This window comes from Bactrocera tryoni, chromosome 5 (genome assembly GCF_016617805.1).
Source record: "Bactrocera tryoni isolate S06 chromosome 5, CSIRO_BtryS06_freeze2, whole genome shotgun sequence".
Classification (NCBI taxonomy): Eukaryota; Metazoa; Arthropoda; class Insecta; order Diptera; family Tephritidae; genus Bactrocera; species Bactrocera tryoni.
In genome coordinates this window covers 81,243,046-81,265,155 of record NC_052503.1, presented here as the reverse complement: position 1 = coordinate 81,265,155, position 22,110 = coordinate 81,243,046, and the positions used below count along the sequence as shown (strand labels likewise).

Genomic DNA, 22,110 nt, shown 5'->3' with positions numbered 1-22,110 from the left:
TAAATCTCCTATCTTAGAATATTCAAGGTTTTGGATATGACGAATCGAACAAAAAACTGATATAAATGGCATAAACTGGTATAATTACGACTAACATCAGATCTTTTAGTCTGCTGATACGCACAATCAACTGAAAATCGAGTAGAGAGCATTTATACCACTTCAACAACGTACAAATATAATAACATACTTTGAATACAACCGCATAAAATTGGCGCATCAATCAAACAACTGGTTTAAACGTCACAAACTGGTATAATTAAGTCATTAGAATATCGAAAAAGCATATCATACGGTGAAAGAGAATTTCCGTTTCGAATAGAATTTGCAGCAACCTTACTTGCAGTCGCTTTTTGGTTGTTTCTTAGTTGTCATAGCCAAAAGTGCTATTAGTCGAAATATAAATATGAAAACGGTTGGGGAAATGGATAGCGAGCGAAGTAGCTGCATGCACTACGGTTGAGGTCACATTACAAGCAATAACAGACAGACGGACGGACGGTTGGATGGTTGGCTGGCTGACTTGCTGGATGGGTTGTGTTGGTAGCATGTTTGTAGCCAAAAATATTAAATCAAAACAAGCGAGTCAAGAAAGTGAACGACAGAGGGTTGGCAATGCGTACACACACGCAGGCAGCAGCGCACGCTTACCGACGCATAGGTCAGTTACAACACGAAGGTAGCGGAGGTGAATGAATAGCAGAAATTGTGCAAGTGAAATCTGGGCTGGGCTGGTGGGGCGAGTAAAGTTTGGAAAAAAAAAACACACTTTGGGGAAAAATATTTGTGCTCAGTGCTTTTCCGAGCTAGTAGAAGAATGTGATAACGGTGAAGGAGGACGAGTGAGGGGTGTGAGTGAAAAAATATATACCAAAAATGATTGAGCGCACAAAATGCCAAAATAATGGAATTTAAAGACTGGCATTTAGAGCTATTGCCCCAGAGCTCGAACAACAGGGAGTATATCAGAAAAATGCACTGCCAACAGAATTCAGCAGATAAAGTAGAAATGCAGGTGCTTGCAATAGCTGCCGAAAGAATAACGTAAAAATAGATGGAAAACTCTGGTTTGGTCAGCAGCTGGGCACATATGTATCTATAGTAAGAGCACTATGCAAAAAAGCAAGCGCTGGAATGTGGTTGGTAAAAATCAGTGCAAACTCGCTAAAAGTGTATCCTAGCAAAGGAACTACGCACGCTGATGCACTGTTGGAATTTATGGTTAGTGGACAGTTATTTCGGTGCTGCCAGCTACACGAAAAGTAGCGAGCGCTTGAGTGAGGCGCTAAATGTGGCACTTAGGTATGCAATAACTACTAACAATCTAAGCCGTGTATTCCTGGTGCAGTAAGCGTGACTTTTTGAAGGGATTAAAAAATGTGGCTAAGTTTGAAAACTAATAATAATGCTGCCCAACTGGAAGAAAATTAATATGAGTAGAAAAATGTTTGCAAAAAAATACTTCACTCAAACGTTTTGTGTTTATATTTGGCTTTGCGCACTTTAATCCTTGTGGCAATAACATGGAAAGGTAAATATTTGAGTTCATAAAACTGAATTGCAATAACAGTAATAATATTGACACACCCAATATACAAAAAAAGAAAAAAATGTTAACTTCGGTCACTGTAATACCTTTCACAAATAGAATACTTTTTATACAATAAATTGGTTTAGTTTGGTCAGTTTGTATGGCAGCTATATGCTATAGTGATTTGGTTTGAACCATTTCTTCGAAGTATGTAGCGATGCTTTGGAAAATTAATAATGTCAAATTTCGTAAAGATACCTCGTCAAATGAGAAAGTATCCCATACAAGTACGATTCCGATCGTTCAGTTTGTATGGCAGTTCAGCTTACCACTTTTAGATCGTCAATTGGATCTGAATTATTCGAAATGCCTTCGTACCATATAGGGATCGTTGATGTACCCACTAAAACACACCCCCTGCTGCTTTCTGGCCTTTTGCCTTACTTCAGACGTACTAGCTACATATGGGGGAGCTCATTTAATAGTCTCTACTATCTTTATGTTTTGGGTTGAGCAAGCTCTTAAACTCGCAGTTAAGCTCTCCTCCGCTCGAAACTCAACAGGGAAGACACGCAAGCATTAACAAATTTTTAAAGTAGGGATGAATAATTGCTTATAAGGCAGACCTGGCACAAAAAATTTTGAGTTTTCAATGGTTCACCAGTTATTCGTTTCAAGTGAATTTGGACTGCAGCTTCTAGAGCCAGGTTACTTTGAGTACAGAGAAAGCAATTACATAGATCTAACCCATAAGTATATTTTTAAGTTATATTTTAGACGATACCTGGCTGTGCTTTCAGTTCATTCTGCATAAGACTGCTGTTTATAGACTCGGAAGAACATGCAAGACAATTCCTTAAGGCAATAAGAAGTAAATTTTAGCACAATTTAAATAAAAACCAGTTGCCACGAGTATTCAGTTGCAAGCTGATAAGTTTTGCAAGCGGCTCAAGCGGACTGCTAAGCAAACACCGGGCAAGGGTTAGCACTACGTGTTTATTTAGTCTAACATAATATTTTATAGCTGGCATTTATGTAAGTTCATGCCAGCCAATGCTGTTAAAGAGTTGCCCGGACGTCAAAGCCTGGACCTCAAATGATTTATGGAGATTTTTCACTTTGCAAGCAGCGCTCGCCCCTTCCCATTGTGCTTTAGCAACTTTGAAAGAAATGTAAAGTAAAAAATGCTTATATTATTACGCTGCGGGAAAGGATATTACTGCCAGTGGTCAAACAAAAACGGGATGGATCACTCGCGGGAGCCATATTGCGCCGGAGGGGCGTACCGGGCGCACAAACAAAATATTTGTGTAATATAGCGCGCACAAAAACAAATGCAACATTGTACGTGCTGCAGCGTGTGTGAGAACAATATTGAAAAATGTGCAAAACAAGGCAAACACGAGCGAGAGGAAAATCAGCAAATGTCAGTGCCAGTGACAGTAGCAAGAGTAGCGACAAAGATGCTGCTACAACGGTGAAAACGGTACAAGGCAGATGTGTTTGATAGCGCTCGTAAGCTGTGTGAGGAGAGCGTAAGCCACGCACTGATATTGGGAGGTGGAAGGGATAGGGCGGAGGCAAGTAATGCCAGCGCACCGACAAATACCATAAAAGTGCAGCAGCTACAACAACAACAACAGCCGGAAAGTGGCGAAAAGTGCACACCGTTAAGCTGCGGCAAAGTTGTCTATAGCGCTGACAGGCTGCCAACAGCCAAGCGGCGCAGATTTGCATGTGTGTGTGTGTGGGGGGCAAGATGCACTCACACAACGCGTGCAAGCAGCGGTGCAATTGCAATGGCAACAACAAGTAAAAGCAACGACTATGAAAAATATTAAATGACGCAGTGACAGCTTTCACGACACACACACAAACACACGCAGAAATAAATATGTGCAACCCTGCTTACGTGAATGGCGCTGCCAATGCGGTGGCAGAAGGGAACGATGCACTTGCAAAAATATGTGGAAAAATAGAAAGCGCAAAAATATGCGACTAAAATCACTGATGAAAGGCAAAAAGTAAAAATAAAAATAGAAAAAATAGAATATTAAATAAAATAACAAGCAAACCTGCAGGTATAATACATATGGTGGGGTGGAGGGTAGGAAGGGTGGTGCGCCGCTGGCAGGTGGCGCATAAAAAGTGCAGCGAAATATTATTTTATAAAAACATACATACACATATATAAGTACATACATATGTATGTATAATGCGACTGCGAATTGAAAAAGAAAATATTGAAAACACTGGAATCGCGAAGCTGTGTGTGTAACCTTGCAGCCGTAGATGAGTGTGTGTGCATTTATGAAAGCATCGAAGCGCTGTGGGTGGAGGCTGTTTGCACTCGATTTTCATAGGTGTTTGCATGCCAAAGTAAGCAAACAAAAAGTCACTAACACACACTGACACGCGTGTGTGTGTGTGTGTGCGTGCAAGCATGTGCATCCATGTTATTTACAGAAAATGTAGAGAAGTCAGTTATTTAGGCGGGACAGCGCTAGTTAATCAGCACGGTGAATGAGTGCATGCGAAATATTCCTCTTTTTTATCACATGTTTTACGCTTTTTTTTGCACATTTTAATGAGAAATATTGCGAGAAATAAAAAAAATTCAATGCAGAAAATATTTATGCCGACAAAAGTCAGTGGGGTTGGGCGTGGAAAATTTAATGTGGAAATTTACAGAATTTAATAAATTATTTAAAAAAATGCCAAAAAAATTAAGATAATACATAAAAAATATTAAAAAAAATAATAAAAAAAAATTAATAAACCAAAAATTAAAATTTATTTGAAAAATATTTTGAAAAAAATATCAAAATTATAAAAATATTTGATCTAATATAAAAAGAAATATTTTTTTTGTGAATATATTTTGTTGGCAATTTATTTTAGAAAATAATAAGCAAATTAGAAAAAAAAAATAAAAAATATTCAAAAAAAGTTATAAAAAAACAATTAAACAAAATATAAAAATTATTAAAAAAAAATTTAAAAAAATTGTTATACTCTGAGCAGGCCACAATTATATAAAAAAGAAAAACAAAATTAAAAATACCAAAAGATTAGTAAAAAATATAAAAACAAAAAACAAGATATACTAAAATTCCAAAATTTTATTAAATAACAAAAAAACGATTTAATTAATTTAATAATAAATTATTAATCTTTATTGAAAAAATATAACAAAAATTAATAAAAAAGAGTTTACTAATTTAGAATAAATAAAGAAATGTATTAAATATTAAAAATTAATCTTAACATCCTGAACAGTAAAAATAAATAGAAATAAAAAAAATCCAAAAAATTAGAAATAAAATTCTGTTAATTAAAAAAAGAAACAATTAAAAAACTGAAATTTCAGAAAAAATATATTAAAAAAAAACAAATAAATACAAAATTAATTAATTAGTTTATTAAAAACTACATAAAATTATTATATAAAAAAAAATTATAATATTATATAAAAATCCAGAATATATTATATACATATGTATGTATGTATATAAAGTTCCATATATTTAAAACAAAAATTATTTAATTAGAATCTTTAATGAAATAATAAATTATTAAACCAAAACTTTAAATTTATTGAAAAAATATTTTTAAAAATTTCAAAATTAAAAAAATTAATTAATTAAATAATATTTCATTAAATGAAAACAGAAGAAATTAAACTTTAGAGACAAAAATTTAAAAAAATATCAAAGATTATAAATAAATTAGTTAAATAATAGTAAAAAATTAAGAAAAATGTTAAAATTTATTGAAAAAATTTCATTACATAAGAAAAGAAAAATTACACTTTATGGAAATAATATTAAAAAAATAACAAATTTTATTAAAAAAAGGAACGAAACAATTAACTTAAAAAATTAGAAAAACTTAAAAATTAATAATAATAAATGATAAGAATTATAAAAAATATAAAAATTATTACATTCAACTACTCAACAATAACAAGTACCAACTGTATTAAGAGTACTTAAGCATTTAACTGATCCATGATTTCGACGTACAAATAATCAAACAAATAATAATCAAATAACAAGATATTACTAACTAAAATAACAAGCGCCGAAGCCAACAAGTTATAGAATAATAATTTATGCATTGATAAGTCCATATTTGATAATTATTTGGCGATAAGATAAGATCACATGTTAGTCGGAGTGCGCTTATAAGGGATTTTGGAGTGTATCAAAGAGCTTGGGAAATTTAAATCGGTTAAACGGCAATAAATATGCATATAACTTAAGCAAGCGAAAAAAAAAGACGAAAGTAGTTAAATAATAATCACTACAATAAAGCAGACAAATATTTTGAAGCATTCGCCGGCATATTGGGAATTCTCAGGGCCATTTATACGGTTGTGGACGTATTTCAAATTTCCGGTACTACAAAGACTGATATTTTCTAGATAACTTTGAAATTGAGGTTCAGTACAAAATTTGTTCACAGTACAAATTTCAGCGCACAATTTCGAAATAATTACCCACCAAAGAACTCTTAAACTAAGCAGCAATGACCTTATTAAATCAAGACATATAAGGCAGGTCTAAAACCACAAGAATTCCAAACGTACTTTCAGCGCACTTTAAACCAACTAAGCGGCCACACAAACACACCAATTTTAGCAACTGTAAATATGTACATATGTTCTTTTTTTGTTTTGTAATATTGTGCTGGAGCAAACCTGCTAGAAGCAAGTTCCATTTTAGCTGCAGATTTCCTATTAAAACTCACGTAAATATTCATTCGCAATTGCGACAAAAGGCAGAAAAAAGTTATGGCAGACGAATGGGTAAATATTGTGACTGTTTGGATATATGTATATACCAATATACTAATATGAGTGTGTGTTTGGGGAGGCATATGTGTGCGTTAGTTACACACGCATACAAACTTAGGCAGACAGTGAAAAAAGTAGACGTTACTCACACACACACATGCATATAAACAAATAAGCAACTGTACTATTGCAAAAACTAGCAATTGAAAAACAACAAAAACAAATGCGCTGTAGGCTGCGGCCGCGTCTGTTAGAAATGCCTATAGAAGTCAAGGCAGATATACACTATTTGTATGCTGTACCTAAATGTCGACTGCGGAGATGCTGACAACACACACACACATAAACACATACATATATAAAGTATAAAGTAAACTGCGAATACTCGCTTTTACATTTCAACAACACGCATATGTGCACGGCATGCGAATGCGCAAACAGCAATCACTAGTCAAAGCAGTAGTTGCTGCTGTTGTTGTTGTTGTAGCTGCATGCATGCATTACAGCGCCGAGCGGCCAACCTGCAATTGCAATCTCGACTTGGCAATAACAATGGCAATGATTGTGGCGCTGATGACTGTAATGACTGACGCTGCAACACCAAGTGCTTACTATGTTGTTGCCTTTAGATTATAGCTTGGCGTATAGCAAGTCATTGCATTCTATTGCTGCGCGGCGGCGCAGATGATGAGGTAATGCAACGTTGAGTTGCATGTTGCGGTGTCGACGACATTTTACAACAACAACAATAATAGTGTATGAAAATTGCAATAGCATGGAAAATCAAGAAAAAAAGTTTACTGCAGCTGCACTGAAGCTATAATACCCTACCTTGCATCCAACAACTTTATTTTGATCTTTCCATTTGAATGACAACTATAACTTATCATGGATCGATTCCAATAATATGTGCAAAGATTGTAGTGCTGCCTTAGACAAAACACTGTGCCAAAGTTCGTGAAGATATTTTGCCAAATACGAAAGTTTTCCATACGAAGTTTAAAATTTGATCTATCAGTTTGTATGGCAGCCATATGTTATAATATCCCGAAATCGGCGATTCCGACAAATTAGCAGCTTCGTAAGGAGAAAATCACATGCGCTAAATTCCAGCTTGATAGCTCAAAAATAGGGTCTCGAACTGTGTCCAGCTGCGTGTTACAAAATTTGTGGCCAATTTAATATAGCCTGTATAGGGTATAAAAAATATGCTACTGTATATATATGTGTGTGTGTGCGTACTTCGTCAATACATTCATGCATGTCAATAAGTAAACAGTTCCTACAAAAAGTATAGCAACACTCGTTGCACCGCTACAAAAATGCAGTGTTGCAATTGCCGGCAGGCAAATGCGTGGACTACAAAGCGACGAGTGAAGTGACGGCGAGGTGGTTAGGGAGCGTTGCACCGCATTTCGTTGTTGGACCCACCAATGCAATATCGGCACTGGCGGCGTTGATGCCTGCGTTCAGCGACAGTAATACGCTGCCGTAAATGCAATTGCTGGTGTTTTTGTTGTTGTGCAGTTTCCTGGTGGCAACGCAAAGTGCTAAAGTATTTATAGGCACAACCACAAACGACGAGTCGCGGCGACCACAACAATGTGTCGCACACACGCGCAAACGCTTTGAGTTCGTTGGCATGTGTATGTATGTGTGTGTTTGTATAAGCATGACATGCGATGAAAGGCAGCAACAAACCTCAACAGCAAAGCGCAACGTCAATGGAAACGTCAACATTTGCGAAAATTACAAAAAAAAAGCCACAACTTTATAAAACACATTGGAGCGGTAAGCAGCGCGCTCAGCAGTAACTCATTAAAAAATCGCTGCCATGAAAATAAATCTGAGGCTGAATCTCAACAGCGGCGCTCGCGTGTTAGTCAGACGCGCCCAGAAGCAGAACACAACAACAGAACTCAGCAAGCGCTTTAATCGACGCTCATTCACTCAACGCCCCACCAGCGCACCACTCCACTCAGCCATCGCCACCGGCGCTCAGTCACGCTGCCGCTTACTCACGCGCTTCGTCTACTCAGCACCGCTGGGTGGGGGCTCTCCGTCAGTTTTTAGTATATTTACTTTATAGCGTTCCCATTTTTTGCAATTTTTACTCGGGTTTATATTGTTGTGATGCTTTCAAGTAATAAATGCGCAGGCACGACGCGGATATTGTGTGCGAGCACAGTGGGACTCATATGCCAACTGGGGCACAGTGGATGGTAGAAAGTATACTTCGTTTTAGGAAAGTTCAAACAATGTATGAAGTGGTTTGAGAGCTTACAAAATAACTTTTAAGAATATTTGTGGTGATAAGAATATTAGTTAGGCGGTCTAACGTGTAGTTCTGAAGCTTCAAGAAGGTTAGCAAACAATTCTAATACCGCGTACCTAAGAAAACCGATGAATACAAACCGGAACTTCGGTTCAATTGCGGGCGCTTACGCGAAAGCTGATGGGAGCTGGATCCCAAACAGCGCTGTAACCAAAACTAATGGAATTAGTTACGCTAAATGTAGAACGACAAAAACTTTTCTCCAAAATATTTTTTTTAATGTGGACGAAGTGACAGTCCTTGGACGGTAAAACCCCTGAACCAAGAAGAAGAAGAATAGCTAATAACTATGGCAACGGCAAAGTGATCTAGGATGAAAAACTAAAATGGTTTAGAACGAAGTATGCTGCCAAAGTGACAGTCTTTGGATGGGGAAAATTGCGGATCCATTCCTGCTTCGTGGATCTGCCGGATATGCGATCAAACTTATTCTCATTGCCCTCAGTCTACTCAGAACCAACCAGTACCAACAAATAACATATGAATTTTTGAACCCTGGCTGAATTATTTATGGTGGTCGGAATAGTGAAAGAATATCCTAGATATCTGCGTGCTGGAAGGATTCCGCGACATTAATAGTGTAGGTAAAGTCATACTTTGATTTAACTTGATTTATAAAAACCCAGACTAAACTTCAGATCAATAGTACCGCCATGATTTTAAAACTATATCTTGCTTACAGAAACCGAATAAAATCGAATGAGTTACCTTTTTAGTCAATCTAGTGGCTTGAAGACAGTCAGTTGGCAAATAAGTACAATAATTTACCTGGAAGAGAAATAAAAAAACATTAAACACAAAATTTATTTTTGATAGAAAATTAATTATTTGTAAACTTCGAAACTGGTTCTATAGCCCCTAAAAAAGAATATAGAATCATTAACAATAGACTCAAAATATTTCAAAACCTTTCGGCTTCCCATGCAGTTATCGGTTAAATTGGTAAAAACAAAATGTTCAAAATATTTTTCGGTTATACTACAAAGGAATTTGAATGAAGTGCTATGGTAGGTGTAATGAAGACTGGAATCATCCATCCATCAGATTTATAAGCTTCACAAGAGGTCAGCCTATATTTTCCAAATATGTAAAATACGTGATGGGTTTGGTAGGGTGTAACTTACGTCACTTGTTGTATACAAGAGCTTTAAATGCGATAGATATAATAGATTTAAGTGGAATGTGCTGACCGAACGATATATGGGTAGATAAATGTATCAGCTTCCCTCGATGTTCAATATATTCACAGGTATACAGACGGATCTGGTTTTTCTCTGTAGGCAACTTTTGTTAATAAAAAATGTTTGTTGCTTTCATTTTCACTTTCCGACAGATCCCTCATCAAAACAGATACTTAGTTCCAAAACTAGAAAATTCTTCTAAAGGTCTGGGTACACTCAGTCAAGTGTCAAGATATTTTCCTAATTCAAACGGTAACGGTAGAACCGGACCGCCAAACTATAATTTTTTTAGCAAAAAAATAGGAGGATGTATGAGAACCTCTTCGAATTTCCTATACACCACTGCACTTGGCAACTCTAACAAATCAAAAAGCAATAACCACTCGAAATTTCAGTTTACCAAGTCGAACAAGAATTATGCATTATGCCAAACGCTAATTGAATATTTATCTGGATCAAATTAGAGACTTGACTATCTGAACGGTCGTTTTTTTTTTGCTAAATTAAAACTACTTTTTACTCACTAACGCTGACTCAAAAACAAACCAGAATATGGAACACATATGGTCATACCTTAAGTAAACACACGCAGGCACATACCAGCATATGGCCGAGTAGCGAGCATAGCCTGTTTTAGCGTCGTCATAGATCCAAACATTTTCAGTATTTATGGATGTTTGTGGTGCAAATTTACGATTTCTGCTCAACAAATAATAACGCTGGCTAGGTCGGGAATCGCGGCGCTGCCCGCCACCGTGAGGCTTGATGCGAGTAGGGTACCGAGACCGCAAGTTTAACTACAAACTAGAGACGGCCAGCCACATGGGCGCATTTAATACATATGTTGAGCTGGTGGGGGGGGAGCGGGAGCCCACGGTGAGTGAATGAGTATAAAACATAGGAGAAATACTACTGAGACCGATGTTGGAGCTTTGATGGCCTTTGCTGAGGGAAAGTAAGAAAATCTAAAAAAGAATCGACTAAAAGCAGAACTCGAAAATGAGCACTAAGAATGGAGAGAGCTGCTTTTATGAAATGGAATACACACACACTTTGTGTTTGTGCATAATGAACTCTAAAGCAAATACGAAAGGTGAGCAGCTGGCGTGGCGGCAAGAGGGGTGTCTGGCAGCGAAGAAGAAAACTGAAAAAACAAAAACGAAGAGGCACTCACTGACGAAGCTGAAGTAATCGCAGTGACGAGCAACGCGCTACACGCTGATGAGGTCGTTGCAATGGGTTATTTGTATGTATGCGTGTGCATGTGTTGTGTGTGACAATAAAAATGAATGGAGAAAAACAAATTTATGGAAAATAAAAGGCTAATCGGTAAAAGACGGAAAACGATCGTTAAACTGGGGAATCTGCTATAAAAGTAAGCAAATAAAAATGATGTGGAGCTAAACGACCTAACTGCAACTACAACAAAAATAATACACAATATGTGGCAATGTTTACAATAGAAATTAATTTAAAAAATGAAGAAAAATATATATAATTAAAAATTAAATAAAAAAAAGTAAACAATTAAAATAAAAATTAGAATAATAAAAAAATTTAAATAATTTAAAAAAATATTCTAATCTTAAAAAAATAAAATAATTAAAAACATAGAAATATACATACAGTCAGGCACACAGGCTTAATATACCCCTTTCATAGTGTACAAATACTATACATACATACATACGTGATGCATAAATCAACGAAAATAGGAAATAAAATGCTGAAAATTATTTATGTGCTATTTAAGAGTTAATTCAACATTTTATTTGCTTAACTTATTTTGATGACATTTTTAAAGCAAATAAAATCAAATTAAATGATGAGGAATCCAAATAAATTATAATAACACGTGACTCATATAATAGATGGCAAAGAAAATAAATCAAGGGGTGTGTAGGTTATTGTGGCAGCGAATATGTGTGCGTGTGTGTATGAAATATGCGAGCGACTCGGCTGGCGAAGCGATAACCTCAAAACGAGGCAGTTGTAGCGAATAGAAACGTCTAATAATTGATGAGTATTGATTATAAAAAGGTCAAAACTATGTAATAAAATAGAAATAGAAAGCAGAAGCGAAAAATGGAGGCATTCACAGCAAATTGATAATATTATGTAAAGAAAAACTATAAATAACAATAATAGCTATTGCGAAAAATTAATGGGAGGTTCAGAACTATGAAATATATATGCAACAAATGGGCTGCTTTCGACTATTCTACACAAGTGAGCCAAATATTGGCACATTTTTCTTAGAATGGATTCCACGCTTTCCGGAAATCACTTTGCTTGGGGCTAAATTAGATTGCAAAAACTTGTCTGAACAGCAGAAGAACTTCCTATCTCATAATTTTTATAGTATTTTGGAAAAGAAGGAGGTGCATTTGGTGTTCACTTTATGGTAAAACAGAGTTCAAGTTATCAAGCACCAAATGATAGAAACAGCTCAAAGACGACATGGCTCTACCAGTGCTCGCATATCTGTTGCACTCACTATTTCAGAAACCTGTTCAACGACGATTTAAATGATAAGATGGGTAAAGACATTTCAAAATAGTTGTCCAGAATTTCGGCTAAAATCGATCGTCTTGTATGAGATTGTAAGTAAGTTTTGCGTTTTCCGCAGATCGGAGAAAACATTTGTGTTGATTAAAAAAACACAATGCAAAATATCTTTAAAAATTTCGAAATATTTTCAAACAAAAATTAACAAAATATTAAAAAAAGAGAAATTAATTAAAAAATATATGTATATTAAAAAAATGCAAAATACCAAAAAAAAAATTCACAATATTTACCGAAAATAAATAACAAAATAAAAATATTAAATAAAAAAATATTAAAAAATAAACACAAAATATAAAAGAAATACAATATATACAAAAAAACAACAAACAATAAAAATTATTTTCAAAAAAGAAAAAAATAGAAATATTAAAAAAAGCAAAATATTACCAAATTACAAAACACTATAATTTCAAAAAAATTACGACACATTTTCAAAAAAATTAATTTTACAAAATATTAAAAATATACGAAAACTTAAAAAAAAAATTATACAAAATTGAAAACAAAAAAATTCAAAATGTTTTCAAAAATAATAATTTTCACAAAATACATATTATAAAAAAATACGATATATTAAGAAAATCTTTAAAAAATTTCAAACGATTTACAAAAAATAAATTTTACCAAATATTAGAAAATCACAAAAAAAAAAATAAAAATACGTTAAAAAAATAGAAAATCTTAAAAAAAATTACATAATATTTTCAAAAAATAAATTTTACAAAATATAAAAAACATGCCAAATATGAACGATAAAATGCTTAAGCCTTAGTCTGGCGAAAGCTGGACAGTAGCGAAAAAACAGTCTGGGTGTTTCCACCTCATCATCCTCTCGTTACAAAATCTTGAAAAAAATACAGGATATTTCACAAAAATAAATTTGACAAAAAATTTTACACAAAAAAATACAAAAGTTCACAAAAGATTTTCAAAAAGTAAATTTTACAAAAAATACAAAGTCTTAAAAAAAGACAAAATATTTTTTAACTCTGAAATTTTTTCTTTTAAATTTCGTATATTTTAACTCTCAAATACACAAACTCAATTCAATATCCAAAGGTTTACTAAAAATACATATATTCAAATTGAAGTAATAATATAAAATAAAATGCATTAATTAATTAAAGATAATATTAATTTAAGAAAAAATAAATAAACTTTTCATAGTTTTTATAAATGAAAAGCTTAATAATCGCGAGAACAAGTGAAAAATAAATAAATATGTAAAGGAAACAATCGGTAAAAACGCGCCAGAAATTATAACTTGCGCGTAAAAAACGATAACACGCTTTGTATGGAACAACAACAAGAATAGCAGAAAAAAGAATGTCAAGAATAACCGCAAGAACGCGCAAAATGCCGGGCGGGCAATGAACGCTGCTGTGTTCAACAACAATGCAAAAACTCTGCAAAAGCAAGAACGAGAACAGCAGCAACCACAACAACATCAACAACAAAGATACGAGCAAATGTAAAGCGCCAAAGAACAGCGCAAAAAGCGAAAAAGAAGCCAAAGCGACGCGCACAAACACACCATCAAGCTCAACGACTGGAAAATCACAGTGAAAAAAGAAATTAAAAACGTCAGCGCAGAAGAAAAGCAAATAAACGAAGCGTCAGCGAAGGAAAGCGATAAACAGAGTCAATGACGAGTTAGCACAATGACTCCGTGGCGCGGCAAGTTGCTGATACTTGCTGCTGACTGTGTTTGTTGTTGTTGCTGCTATCATTTTTTGTTATTCTTGCATGCCTATGTAGAGTGTCTTGCGATTGAATTGCAATCGCATTATTTCGCATTTAATTTCTTCCACATTCGTTTGTGTGTGTGTTCTGTTACTTTCTGCAGCGAATAAATCCAAAGGCATAGCGGATGGTATTAAGCAGCGCGCTGTATGCATGCACAGCACACACTTGCACACACAGACACGCGCGGACACAGCAAACGCACTCGCGCTTCAGGGCGGCGCAGTGCACCCGGGCGTATGAGTTACTACGCATTGGCAGTGAGGCGCGAAGTGCGCGGTCGAATGGCCGGCGGGTCGCGCGGAGTGGGTATCTGTGACTTCGTGCTTTTTGTACGCTGCTCACTTAGCACTTTATGCGCGTCTCAAATGCATATTCGATTTTATTTCGCCTTCTACTTTTTTCAATTTTCTTGCCTTTCTTTTTCTTTTCCTTTATTTTTGTTTTTGCAGTGCGCACGCTTTTATTTTTAGCAGTCGGGAAGAATGCTAGACAAAGGTGCAGCAGTGCAATAGACAAAGCCGAAGACGTGGCTGCGCATTCATTGCGTGTTGATGGCCTGCTTGGTTGGTCTTTCGCGCGATAACTTTAACGGGCTTCTTTTGTTTTTGCACTGCAGCAAATGAGAGAAATGTCGAGGGAAATGAAAAAAGAAATTTGAAATGCAAAAAGAGTTAAAAAGTAGAAAAGAAATATTTGTATAGACAGTCTTGACAGCATTGACGAGCGACGCGGACACACATGCATACACACACATACATGCATACGAAGCAGGCACTCGTCGCCGCTATTGATAGACAATAGTGCCCTGGCGCAGTGATAGATTGACGTGGCAATTGCATGGGCGAGTGGACAAAAATAAGATCTGAGAAAAATTGCAAAAATATCGTGGACTTCACACTGCACCTAAAGCGCTTATATTTGGTGCGAAAGAAATTTGCGAAAAAAGAGAAAGAATTTTAATTTGAGACGGAATAGATTTTCCGGCAGATTGACAGGTACAGCGAGAAATTGCGAATACAAAGCGTGGTATATAAATGTTGTTGTAAAAAAAGGAGAAAAAACGTCGAGGCTATAATCCCTACACAAGTGCATTTCTAATGATCATTAGCCTGATTTTGATCGTTCGATTTATATGGCAGCAAGAATCTATAGTGACTCAAGCTGTTCTGGTTTCTTGAGAAGGAAAAGGTGTGTGCAAAATTTCAGATCGATATCTTAAAAACTGAGGGAATACTTTACTTATGTATATGTACATATATAGACGGACAGATGAACATGACTAATCGACTCGGCTCCTCATGCTGATCATTTACAAACATATATTATAGTCTCCGATGTTTCTTTCGTGGCAAACTAGTATACTTCATGATATTCAATCGCGTTATCTCGGAGTTGATACAAAAAATATCCTCTGATTCCAAATTCGGTTGCATCTCATTCGTCATTAGTGGATATGAAGCTCAATTATCGATAATGGTTTTTGTTCCGAGTGGAGCCTCTAGAACTCGGTAGACTTTTTTCAGGGTTACGATATTTCCTACCTGGGTTTCTCTCTCTCTTTCTTGCTAAAATTTACACTCCTCTCGAAAACAGTTTCGGTTTCCGTGGCAATTTTTCTATCTCTCGGCAGCTCTTTCTTATTTTCTTATCAGAAATATATGTATATATCTAGCTGAATCTAGACCTTCATTTTAAGGTCCAAGCAAATTTCACGAACTTTCAGATACACCCTAATACATATACTCTAAATTTTAATACCTATTGTCATTTTTGCTTTCGTCGCTTACCACGGGCAGCACTCGAAGTGTACAAATTGAGGAAAACCTGCACTAAGAAGATTATGAAAGATATAGGTTAAGTAGAATAATAGAAGATAACTAAAGGTGAGAGAAGAAGTGAAACAATAAGTGGGAGACAATGTACCACTAACAGTATTTTTGTTAAGTCCACTTTCATAAAAAAAATGAAAAACTTGTAGAATAAAAAAATATGGTGCTTAACAAAACAAAGTTGAAAGGTTGCCACCTGTTTCAAAATTGTATGTATGTATGTAGAAAGAAATTGATAAGTTTTAAAACTACTACAATATAAGTACATATCAAACGAAAGAAGTAAAAAAACAGTTAGACGAAAATATTTTGAAAGCGTTGCCACATTTGTACAAAAGTCAATGAAGTTATTGGGTACACAAATTATTAGAATAAATCTATCGAATTAAATAGATTTCAGAGAGCTTAAAAATGAACACATTTTTGCGAAGGGTTGCCAGCTTTTTAAAAATTAAACTTAGCTGAAACAAGCAGATCAACAAATAAATACGATATGGGCAACAAATTAAAGATATTGCAGAAAAGCACACAACAAATTTGCATTAAAAAATATCTCCTCAAAATACAGTGTGTTCAATGTCTATGACGACAGACACGAATATGCAAAATCAGTGAATTTGCGAGTTTTCTAACAGCGCGTTGGTCTCCTTATATACTACATATGTATACATATGTATTTGCCAACAATCAATTTCGTATACCCTATGCGAAAGTGTTCATGCATCACTTAATGAATATTCATGCATAGATAAATGCGTGTGGAATATAGTTTTATAGCGTTTCACAATTTATGCCGCATAAGCGCAGCATGGACGCATCTTCCAGCGAAACATTGCCAAGTTTGCACGCACCTACATACATATGTATGTATTTGTGTGGCTGCAAATGCAACAAGAACAATAAATAATTTCTAAATATTTCTATTTCAGCAACATATACAAACATATTTTTCTGTGTGTACATAAACATGTTTTTTCGTACGTGTGGCACGATTGCAGTTGCGATTAAGCAGATACTTTGCCTGACATATGAACTAGGCGACGCACTGCGGAGCAATTCGTAAAGCTTTACGCGCTGTTCTTGCATTGTTGTTGTTGCAATGGCTTCGATTGTTGCGGTTTGGCCACATTGCAAACCGCGACTTAGCACCCAATTGTATACATATGCACATTTCTTGATAAGTTTGTATGTGTATGTGCTGAAAACATAAAATATTTAGTGCACGCGCAGCCAGTCCGGCACGCGTTGGCATTGGTAGCCAAGCTTATGCAGGCAGTGGTGGCGAAAGGAAATGGGTTGGGTTGGTCTGCATGAAAAAATGGTCTGATCTGCACAATATCTTCGAATATTATAGTGTCTTAGCCTTAGACAGAAAAATATGTAAAATTTCGTAAAGATATTTTTGTCAAATAAAATAATTATTCATTCAAAAACTTGATTTTAATCAATAAGTAGCTACTTGGGGAGAAAAGAATGTGTGTAAAATTTCAGATCGGTACCTAAAACCTGAGAGCCAGACAGACCTGGCTAAATCGACTCAGCTCGTCAGGCCATAAGGCATAAAAACATTCAAAATTTGGACGTTTTCGAAAAGTCTTTTGGAAAGGCTATTGGTGCACACATTTTCATGCGTACCACTGTATACACATTTGTGCGAAAGCCAGTATTTATTTGGGCTTGTAGGCTCACGGCACTTGCCTTATCACTGGCATAGATTCCACTCTATTTGTGTTGTGGTGCGTACGCAGTGCAATTGTTGTTGGCAATGCAACGGAGCCAACATATTTCTGTGATTTGTTTTTTCTGTTTGATTTGGCTTTTAACACGTTTTTCTAATTTTTTTGCGATTTTTTCCGTAAACCCTGCTATATATGCACATTTCCAGTGGGCTTGCTGACTCCAGCGACGGTGACGGCCTCCTTTTACGCTATGCGGCGCTTAGCTACCCGGTGCTAACGGCTCGTGTTGCCGCTTCACACCGCCGCCCATCGTCACTGCGGTTGTTGCGCCTGCTACAGTGGCTCATATGCGATTGTGCATGTATGTGTGTGTTTTGCGCACATACGCATGTGTATGTGGCAGCTACAACTTTTGGCTTCTTGTGTCGCTCAAATTTAGGGCATTCACTTGTTGTTGTTGTAGTTGTTGTTGACTCATGTCTGTCTGTCTATTTATGGCGTTGCTCTGTAGTTTGTACTCAGACATGTGTGTGCCCCTAACTTGCAAGCAACCTGCGTTGCCAACCCATAAACTTGATTTCTTGAAGCAAAAGATAAACAACAACAACATTACATTGCATTGCATTACAAATAAGTGGGGAAAGGGTAAGGCAAATATACGCATAATTAGCTGTGTGTCTTGTTTTGATTATTTTCTAAGTTTTTGCTGCTATAAAGTACAGTTAGACGCGACTTAAATGATTTTTCGCTAGTTTCTAGGATAATTTTGCAAATTTTATCCACAGCTGATGAACCCACTCGAACTCGACTAACATCAAAGTACATTTTTTGAACGCCTTTCGACAGGAAACGCTAAAATCTTCGTTCGGTACGCCTGTCATGAAAAACATTTTCATAAATACGTAGTTTAAAGATGCATAGGTTAGAATTTATAGGTGTTTCTATTAGTCGGATGACTTTATCGTCTTATCGTCGTCGAATTGATAAAGAAAGAGCAGAGGTTCTCAACATTATCTTAAATGTTAGATCGACTCAACCTTTTTGGACTTGAATCTTGACTTGAAGGAGGAAACTTTGAAGGATCTCCACAAATGTAACTCGTGGATCGACTCAACATTTTTGGTTAAAGGTTTGGGTATAAAGCATGCCAATGCTAAATTCGTACCAAAAGATTTGAAAAATCTCAACAATGTAACTTGAGGATCGACTGAAACAATTTGGTTAAAATTATGAATATGTACCATGGCAATGCTCCACTCATATAAAAAATCTGAATCAATGAAGGATCTCAACATATGTTACTTATGGATCTCCTCAACGAATATGGGTAAAGTTTTGGGTATGAAGTTCTCAATGCCAGAGTGATAGCAGAGAATCTCAACGTAGTAACTTATGGATCAACTTACCCTTTTCGTTAATGTTTTGGGTATGAAGCGTGTCATAGCTATACCCGTGTCGGGAAACCTGAACCTTTGAAGGATTTCAACATATGAATCGAGTCAACCAATTTGGTTACAGTTTTGAGTATAAAACGTGTCAATGCTAGACACCTACGAAAAGAGACCTGAATCTTTTGGAAGAACGACGTCAAGTAGAGAGATTTTTGACAACAAAACTGAAACCCCTAGATTCGTCGAAGTAGTGACGAGATGTGAGCTTTTTTGAAGTCGTTAATAAAACTTTGTACTAAACTACGTGAAAATATTTTTCTTTTTGGTTTGTTTAGTCCTCATTTCACGGTTTTATTTGGAACGAAATACTATATAATAATAACCAAAACCAAAAGCCGCATAGCACACCCACGTAATGTGCAAAAACCACTGTTTATAATACCGAAAACCGCAGCATATCTAACACCACGCGCTAAAGTACACAAACAAATGTTTGAGAGTGTGTTTGAGATTTTGGACGAGGAAAATATTTTCATTTTATCAATTTACAGCAGATTGGATGAATAATGTGAAGCAGTATGCAGGGCATAAGTGACGACGATCTCGATGAAATATGCAAAAACAACACAACAAAGGCAACAACAAACGAAACATAAGTTAACTAAAAACGAGAAGTGTTGTGGCAAGTGAACTGGAAAGCTGAGGTGACATACAAGCTGCCACTAGGCATTAGCGAAGCGAATGAAGCGGACAAACGCGCAGAGAAGGGGAGAAAATAGATAAACGAGTAAGAATAGATGGCATAAAGATGGATAGAAGCTGCGATAGAAGGAAAGCTGACGTTCGACGCAAAATAGAGATTGGATGGGGGAAAGAGACTAGGTGTTGAAATGCGGTTAGGTGCTGGAAAGAGTTTAGGTGGGGGAAAGAGGTTAGTTGGACAAGTTGACTTCGGTGAGGAGAGCGAGTAAACTTGAGATGGCAATTTGACGTATGCGTCGTGTTTGTGTATTGGAGGGTGTTTGACGAGTTCGGTAGAGGGTGAACGAGAGATCGGGGACGAAGACGGCATATGCACGACGACAAGTTTTCGCATGTTTCGCACATTTTTCTATTATGGCAAGATGTAAAAATAAAATATTAATGTAAAAACTTGCTGCTGCTAACTATGTATTGTATTGTATACATTGTTGCCACAAACACAATGCCGCTGCTGCTGATGTGCAACGCAATGCAAGAGCGCGCGCGCAAGTAGCAGACAAGTGGGCAAACAATAACAGCAACAACGAAAACCAGAAAAGATGGTGCTTCGTAAAAAAACTTGAAAACTTGCGAGAATAGCAAGCAACAACAATAATAACAACACCAACACACAAATAACAACAACAAGAAAAGATGGTGTTTCGCCAAAAACTTGAAAACTTGCGAGAATACACAACAACAAAAATAACAACAATAACAGCAGCTACAACAACAAAAATAACAACAATAACTTGCGTGTATATACGTGAAACAGAAAAAAATAACAAAAACAATAAAAAAATACCAACAATACCTACAACAACAACCATAGTCCATTTTGAGAACAGCAATAATAATAGAAACAACAATAGCAAAAATAAAAGTAACAACAACAATAACAAAAATATAAAAACGAGTAGCAACAACTACTACAACTCAACTTGAATTGCAAAACTTTTCCAATGTGAAGAAGTGCGAATGAATGCGGATATGCGATGTGAAACTTGCTGCGGCTGTTTGCTGCACCACAAGAGGATGCACTTGCCACAAAGCAGCATCAGCAACAGCAGCAGCGGCAGTAGAAGTTAAGTGGATTATGCTAGGCGAGTTGCAGACAATTATATGCATACATATGTTTGAGTCTGTGCAACATGCCACCAACAACCACACGAAGATAATTGAATGGCGTGGTGAAAGCGCATCCGTCATGCCACTACGAACGCAGTCGCACGGGAATGAGGACAGAGCACGCAGCGCGGCGGGCGCATGGACACCAGCGTTGAAAGCGTAGCTGAAGCAACGAGTCGTGTGTAATAAACATAAAGTGTTTGCTGCTGGATAGATAATGGCGAAAGTAGCACAAGAATCAGCAGCGCATTGATAGCGCACTCGAAAGGCGACGCGCTTGGCGCAAGTCGAGAGGCTAGAAGATGCGACAAATCTGTTGAAGACGACGTGGCATCAGCGCTACAGCAAGAAGTTCAATTGTTGTTGGGGCGTTGGAAATGAGTTCATGTGCTATTTAGCGGATGAAATGCTTAGTCAAACGCCATGCAAGCTGTACTTTGGTGGCAAAACGAGATGAAGAAGAAGGAGTAAGTTGATGACGTTGTCGTTGCCTTCTTCAAACGGCTGTGGAGATAGAAGAGGATAAGTGGAAAATCGGAAAAACTTTCGACAGTTAAAGAAACTCATTGTGCGAAGGCGCACGCATGCGGCTGACGCAGGACGCAGCGTTGATGCGTTAATAGGCGTTGGCGTGCGTTCAGCTTTCCTCGCATTATTTCAATTCCATGCTTCGTTTTCAGGCGGTTCCGGAAAAGAGCCGTATAAAAGCTGAGTATGCCGATTTTTATAGGCTAAAGTTACGCAATTATTAGTTCAAGTTAAGTGTAATTAATTGAAAGCTAAATGATTAACTTAATGACCATAGAAAATAACTTTTACGAACTGTCATTAAAATGTGTCTAGGTGACAGCTTTTGAAAGTTCTTTAGCACTTTCCGCAATCTAAGTAAATTACGGGGGTTGCTGTGAGTGTGTATGTATGTGATACCATAAATCTTGCTAAGCAGGCTGTGATAAAATTATCTAAATGAATTTTCAGCTTCAAGGCGCCAGAAAACATAAGCGAAATAATATGGAAAGTAGAGTAGACCGCCCTTGGAAGTTCACACATTCGAATGCAGATCCGTTCCAGTTAGACAGCATTATTAATATTACGCTATTCAGGGTATATATGTAACTTAGTTTGGAACTATTTAAATAAGACTGGATACAAAGCAAGTTGAATATATGTATGAGATCCG

At 36.3% G+C, this 22,110-nt stretch overlaps 1 protein-coding gene across 14 annotated transcripts in view; it reads right to left on the bottom strand.

The window, feature by feature from the left end:
* Nucleotides 1-22,110, bottom strand: part of LOC120779182 (poly(rC)-binding protein 3) — a 252,098-nt gene that overhangs the window by 102,428 nt on the left and 127,560 nt on the right. For 2 of the 14 annotated variants that reach the window (XM_040111431.1, XM_040111428.1), the window contains one exon: nucleotides 9,373-9,432. The exons of the other annotated variants lie outside the window; for them this stretch is intronic. The gene's annotated coding sequence lies outside the window, so the exon portion shown is untranslated. The remainder of the gene's footprint in view (nucleotides 1-9,372; nucleotides 9,433-22,110) is intronic. 14 annotated transcript variants of the gene reach the window in all.